Raw genomic sequence first — 7,658 nt, forward strand, 5'->3', positions numbered from 1 at the left:
TGTGAACTTAATACTTTTGGATGCAATATTGTATATTTTTACCATCGCAATCCTGCATTGTTTTATATCTTTGCACTGTAATAACGTGCATTTCTGCCCGTTATCATAATGCCAAGAAAGTATGTGCCAGATCCTACCCATGTGTTTCCTAAGCAAATAGTGCAATTGAAAGAGGATTTGTCATACGAAGAGGAACTAGTGAAGAGTCTTGACAGATAAGAGCAAGTCTTAAGGAATAAGACAATACCATTGGTAAAGGTACTATAGAGAAACCATAGCACTAAATAAGCTACATGGGAAGCTGAAGAGCAAATGAAAACCAAGTATCCATGGGTGTTTAATTGACGAACTTGTAGCGAAATTTTGAGGATGAAATTTTCTTAAAGGGGAGGTAAATGTGAACCCTGAGCCTTAATTTCTCTACTTGAGTATGTTCCCTACTGAGATCAGTGTGGTGAGTAGGTTGATGTGAAAATTAATGTGTAATGGTAGTGAAAAGGGTGAAAAGTTAAAAGAAAAGTTTGAATTTGAAAACCTGACTCTTGGGTAAAGCTTGAAAAATTGGCTAAGTATAACCCATTGCGTTAGAGGCTAAAAAATTGACTAAGTGTTGTGCCATGCATTGGCTTTGCTCATTTGAGAGGTTATTTGGGCATTAAAGGAAGCCAAAGTGTGGCCGAGGAGGAAGGCATGTGGCAGACAATGTCTTTAGAGATTAGCAAAGCATGCGACAGCCTCCAGTGTGCGCGAGCATAGGCGCTGGGCATTGGAGTTGTGCACGCTAGACAATCGTGTAACAAATGAGCGGCGTTACACGATGAGATATGCGATCTTCTAGCAAATAAGTGGCACTATGCGATAAGGTAGGCGATCGTGTAGCAGATGCGTGGAGCTACGCGATGCGGTAGGCAATCATGCGGCAAAGTGCGGCGCTAGACGATGCGAAGGGTTGCGCTAAACAATAACACTATGCATTGAACGATAGCGTTAAGCGATAGGACGTTGGCACGGTACGATTGGCATCAATGCTAGACGATGACACTGGGCGATGGCGCTACACAATGGGTGTGGGTGCTAGACGATAGCTGTGTTGTGCTGGACGATGGGCGTCAGCGCTACACGATGGGCATCGGTGTGCTATGCGTTGGGCGACATCGTCGGGTGACAAGCATTAGCGTGAGGTCACTAAACGATGGGGCGGTGAGCTAAACGATTGGATTTGTGTTGATCAGTATTGTCATCGATTAAGAACACCATATGTCCTTAGCACTGGATTTATTTCTATGAAAAATGAAGTGTCACGCTATGCTTTAATGAGAAGCGGTGGAAAGCAATATAAAAACGGGAGGCCGAACTTCAAACGATCAGTTTGATCAATTCCTCCATACAAATTTAGAGTTCTTAGTGTCATTGGAAAGCTCTGAGAGTCTACTTTCAGAGGTGACACTGCTAGAAGAAGTCCTCATCGGATTAAGGCCAGAGAAGGAGAAAAAATACCAGAGGTTCTGTTCTCAAGTGAATCTGAGCCATCGTTAAAGAATTGAGTCTCTAGGACAAAATACGAGCAGTCTGAAGCTGAAATTTGAGGTAATATTCCCGAGAAAATTCCTTACAAGTTTGTAAAAGGAAATTTCTTGAGATGAGCTCTAAAATTCGAGTTATTAATTTCGTAATTTAAATCTGGAATTTTATGAACAAGCAGACAGCTGCTTGAGTTGAATAAGCTGACAGCTCGAAGGAAACGCTTGGATAGACCAAGGGCTGAGTTTTTTTGTGCGTTGGACCTGCTGTTTAGACTGAGGAGAGCTTGCAGTGGAGTCTTGGATGCATAAGCAGCCTTGGGGATGACCATATGCAGCTTTAAGAACACTAAGTGAGAAAGGTGTGGTTGCATAAGTGGTGTTGCGTTTGTGAAGGGCGGTTGGAAGCTTTACATGAGCCAAATCTCAATGAAATTCCAAAGTGTTAAGGTATACAACAAGTTGCGTTGAGTGAAAGTCTTCAAAAGGGAAGGCTAAATGCAAAGCTTACTTAAGGGTTAGTCTCAAAAGGGAGACTTATGCTAGTAGCCAATATATGCTTTTGTATCCATAGGATTGACACCAGTGATAGAAGCATATTGACCCTTGAGGAATAGTTCTAAAAGTTGGGAGTGACTAAATGTTTACAATGTTTTAAAGAAACCATGTTTTAAAGAAAGATTATTCTCATGCTAGCTAGTTTTGCAAAGTAATTTCCAAGCAAACCATGAGTTATGTTTTAAACGCATGCCATGTATGAAAGTTTATTGAAAAACTATTTGTGTGTTTAATTACACCAAGCATGCATTAGTATCTTTAAAGACATGTTTTCTATGTGTTATGCTTTACATGCTTTAAAGAGAAAGTCATTGTATGACTAGTTTTACTTGAAACTCGATACCGAGGGACATTTGAGAAGGTATCCGAGCAGCTCGATACTAAGGGACAAGTTCTGAGAAGGTATCTGAGCAAAAGTACCTAAGCTATGACAGTACTTAGTTATGGCCACGTGCACGTAGGTAGTTAAAGTTAAAGATTGAGAAAAATGGTTCTCTTTTGACTAGCAATTTACGTTGAGATTTAACCACATCAGAGTTATTCTCATCTAAGGAACAATTTAATGTTTTAAGATGAAAACAACTTTCTATGCTTTGTGCTTGGAAAATGTTTATACTGCACTACAAGGTTATTGTAGAAATTTATATTTCAGTTTAATCTCTTTATTGTGACTTTTGCATGAGAATCAATTTTCTTTCTTAAGTCACTCACTAGGCTAGCAAGCTCATCCCGTTTTCAAATGTTTTTCTTTCCCCCCAGGTAGCGGTCAAATCCTCAAGGGGTAGTTCTACATCTGCTCTGCACTCAAGGACAAAGTTATTGTAATCTGTCTGTTAGGTGATTATTGAAAATATTGTGCACATGTTACAGTTGATCATATAGGGACATAAGGTTTTGGGCATCGGGACTTGTGAAACTAGTAAGTAATCTCTGTAAATGTTTCGTGTTTAACAATTAATGTTTTTAGCCATAGAGGCATCTGCTGTGCATGAGATTGCATGTTGGTATCAGAGTTATTTTTGCTAGAGTTATTAGGCAGTAAGTGTCAGCAAAATGGTTGATACTGCCGCAGTCATGTCCTCTCCTAGGCTCGGAGAGTAGTCTGGGAGGGGGTGTGACACAACGACTATAAGGAGTACTTGTTGTAAGAGTATATGACAATCACGAGATTTCTGATAATGTCTTCAAAACACAACTTTCTTCCCTAGTAAGAGTATAACAGGTAGGGGGAATGAAGATTTTTTATCCCTATTAAGAGGTAAGCTCTGGTCGAATCTTTAAATCAACTAAATCACGTATAACATTCAATCCACCTTTAGTTGTTCTTGGAATATCAAAAAGTGTATCTAAATTATTCATGCAAACATTTTTCTCAATTTGCATGACATCTAAACAATGTCATAGGAGATGTTTCCAATAAGGGGGCTCGAAAAAAGTAGACCTCCTATTCTAGAGGACACTCTATCTTGAAATAACCTATTTGCCTCACATGGCTTAAATGGAATTTGTATGTACTTCCTTTTGTGATTTTTCTTTTGTTCTTTTTTTTTTCCTCTTTGAAAATCAAGATCTATAGGTTTTTCAAATACAACCTCTCTAGACAAAGATTTTGGAATACTTACAAGTTCTTTTTGACCATCAAATGATTTCTTTTGACGTTGAAATGATGATTATGTACTAGAAATTTTTGATGTCCAAGGTATGCTCCCTCCCCCGTCCTTTTTCCATATTTCAATCTTATTGAAGATGTGTGATCTCCACAAATTGGACATGCCTTATACCCTTTAACACTACATCCACTAAGGTTTCCATATGCTAGAAACCATTGATCTTCCACGAAAGAACTGTTCTTAAGTTGAATAGTTCCTCTTGATAAACATCATAACATTGCACACCACTTTCTCGCAAAAGTTTTAAATCATCAATCAATGGTTCTAAGTACATCCCAATGTCATCTCCTAGTTTCTTTGGACTTGAAATCAATATTGATAACATCATAAACTTTCTTTTCATACAAAACCATGGGGGAAGATTATTAATGACCATCACAACTAGCCAACAACTATACTTAGAGCTCATATCACTACTAAAGATGTCCAATTTTCCCAGGACCCTGCCCCGAACAGGGCGAGGATTCCCCGATTAGGCAGGGAATGGGAGAGGGAGTGAGGAAAAAAATTCCCTGTGAGCTAAACAAGGACATTCGCCGTCCCCGCCCCGATTAGCTTTTACATATTTATTTAGTATAGTTATCCAATGTTATGTTATTATTATTATTATTATATAAATATTAAATTTAAATTTCAAATTTGATTATTTTTTTGGAAAATATAATGAATATATTTAAATTGAATGTTTAAATTTATATTATATTTGTGAATAATTTGATTTATATTTATTTCTTTCTACTAAAAGAAATTAATTAGCTTTTTTAGGCCAAAATTTGAGTAATTTATCTTTAAATTCAAATTGTCATATAAAACTAACCATAATAAAAAATTTAGTGATAAAGTTAATTATTTAATTAAAATTTGCTCACATTAGTGATTTAAATTAATTGACTTTTTACAAAAAAAAAAAAAAAAAAGAAGGTAACAGGGAAAAATTCCTCGCAGGGAATCCCCGCCCTTATCACCATGGGAAATTTCAAGGGGATGAGAATGAAATGGGGAGCTCTGTAAGGTGGACATCTCTAATCACTACATAAATTCACTCCATCTGCTGACAATGCTAAACGAAGTTTCCTAGGTTCAAAACTAAGGTCCAGCCACATGGTGTCTACTAAGTTCCAATTGTGGAGTCTGTAAGGTGACATAATTGATCATTTCTCTCTCATTAGCATGCCAAGTCAAGTTTTTAGAAGTTCAACACTTCTAAACATCTGTTAAAATCGTGAAATAGGTAGAAAATACCACATTATTTTGGCAGGGATTTTCTTCTTCTTATTTGTATCTTTACCATGTTTTCACCTTGACTCACCACATTCATGAAACACAATTGTATTGAAATATTCCTTTCAATACAAGTAGAAATCATTAATGCATGCATGAATCTTTTCATATTCCATTCTTTGTGTAACACCCCGTACATTTTTTTTAGTAATAATGTAATTTTAGTAACTTTATTATTTGGAATTTCAGTAATTGTTATTAGTTCGAGGGCCTTTTTGGGATTTTGGACTTCAAGTGTAAGTGCCGGAATTTAATTGTTGGCGTGAAATTATTCAATTTGAAAATTAATGACAGGAATTAATTTTCTTTTGAAAAGGAAAGGAATTTAATAGTATAAAGTGGAATAAGTAAAAGAATAAAGTATAATTATACTTATTTCCTTTTTAGTTATTATTATTATTATTTATAAAAAAAATCAAATCCCCTTTCTTTCTCACGCATCCGGTGCCCCAACCCCCCTGAGAAAACCTAGCCGTCGACGCAACTGGTGACCACGCCGCCTCCAGCCATCGGCGTTCCACCCGACGTCGGTCCGAGCCATCTCGCCACCGCCGACCCAACCCGTTCCCGTTGCGTCATTGTAGAAGCCCAGCCTCACCCTCCGGATCCGCGCGTCTGTCGCCTCTCTGTCGGAAACTCAGCCTTGTTCGTTGCTTCAACCGTCGTTTCAAGTTCTCTCCAGGTGTAGACTCGCGCGACTAGAAGCCAACCTAGTTCGCCGTTTGTCCGAACCGACCAGCGCTGCTCCAGACGCGTTTGCACCGGAGCCGCCGTGGCGCAATCGGCCGGATCTGCACCGAATTCTTCTTGTCGCTGCTGTCGTTGCTCGTGCCATCATCAGATTTGTCAACTTGGATAAGATTACTACTGGTTAGGGTTGTTTCAATTTATTCTTGACTGCCCATTTACTGTTGGCACCAATCGATTGAGGCCTTTATGTGTCAACCTTAGATTCATGTTCTTAAAGGTATTAAGGTACTATTTCGTGAAGTTGGACTTGTTTAGAAGATTTTGGGTGCCTCATATCACACCGTGGGTGAGTTTAGCCAGATTTTTGGCAGTACTTGGAGTATGTGCAATTAGGCCTTGGTTTTAATTTTAAAACTTGGTTGCGTTCTTATGTCAGGGTCTTACTGGGAATTGCTGATTTCATTGGCTGTCTGAAATTATCTGCGGATTTTCAATTTAGGTAAACTTAAATCGAAGATCTTTAAATAATTTGGTTAATTGGAGTTAGACTCAAAATATTGATTTAAATATTGGATTTATCTTAGGTGTTGCTTGCCTTGAAAAGGATAAGCTTGCTTAGGTTTCTTTGGATTTAACTTTGAGGTAAGTAATCTTACTACTGGAACTGCCCACGGGCCAGACATTAGATGTATGCTAGCATGATAAATGAATGTTATGACAGAATGATAACATGATAGGTTGATAGTATAATATGATCAAAGTATGTTCTGGTACGAGATCTGAATTATTTATTTATGCACATAGACACTTGAATGCTAGTATGAGATGGTATGTGCTTCCATGGTTGTATTTGATCTGATGATGTTGAGGTGTACATGTATGTTGTAGAGCCATGATGTTGAGGTGTGTATGTATATCATAGATTCGTACAGTGTTGATTACTGATTGTTAGATGCCCATTAGATTTCGTGTTTCCTTCGGGATTCACAACTTTGTGTTTCCTTCAGGATTCACTAGTTTGTGTTTCCTTCGGATTCACCAGTTTGTGTTTCCTTCGAGATTCACCAGTTTTTGTTTCGTTCGGGGTTCACCAGTTTGTGTTTCCTTCGGGATTCACTAGTTTGTGTCTCCTTCAGGATTCACCAGAGGTAGTGGGCATACTTAACTACAGTAGGATAAGACTCAATCTCCTTCTTGTTTCTTGTGTATATGTGTCCCATGAGGACTAGAGTAGTTTATATGTTTCACCAGAGGTGGGTATCTAGAGGACATAGATGCCTAGCCTGACCCCAGTAGTGGGGTTACTTACTGAGTATTTTATACTCATTCTTTCTCATGTTGTTGTTTCAGGTAAGGGTAGAGATGCACCAGCGATGGACAAGAGAAATTCGTGATCGAGCCATTGGGACTAGTTTTTACGCTTCCGCATCATGAAATTTAGAGTTCTTTTCATGTTTCTCTTAACTTGTAGTTTTGATGTTTAAAACTTACTTTTAAGAATTGTTTTTCAGACTTATTTACTATCGTTTATGATTTATGGGTAACCTACTATTGTTTTAATATTCGAATTTAATGAAAGTCTTTTGAATTTACCTTATTTAATTAGCATTTATTTCGACATAACAGAGTGTCGTTTTGAATTCCATGCATGCATGTATTTTAGAAACGACCTAACTTAAGTCTTAGGTGGTCGAGTCGTTGCAGTTGGTATCAGAGCCCATGTTTTGGGTTCTGTAGATTGACTTACTACATAAGTCTAGATAGTTTTTGTGGCCCAGTAACGGATCCCTCGTCATCGCTAGGTACGTCCTACTAATGAAAGTTTCAATGCATATATGAGAACAGTGATATAGTGTTTTAAATGCATGATTTCTGAGAGAGACCCAGAAATAGCTAGTTAACGTATGAATTTATGACATGACATGGCACCTAAACCTAG

Source organism: Benincasa hispida, chromosome 3 (genome assembly GCF_027475165.1).
Source record: "Benincasa hispida cultivar pf3 chromosome 3, pf3_genome.v1.1, whole genome shotgun sequence".
Lineage (NCBI taxonomy): Eukaryota > Viridiplantae > Streptophyta > Magnoliopsida > Cucurbitales > Cucurbitaceae > Benincasa > Benincasa hispida.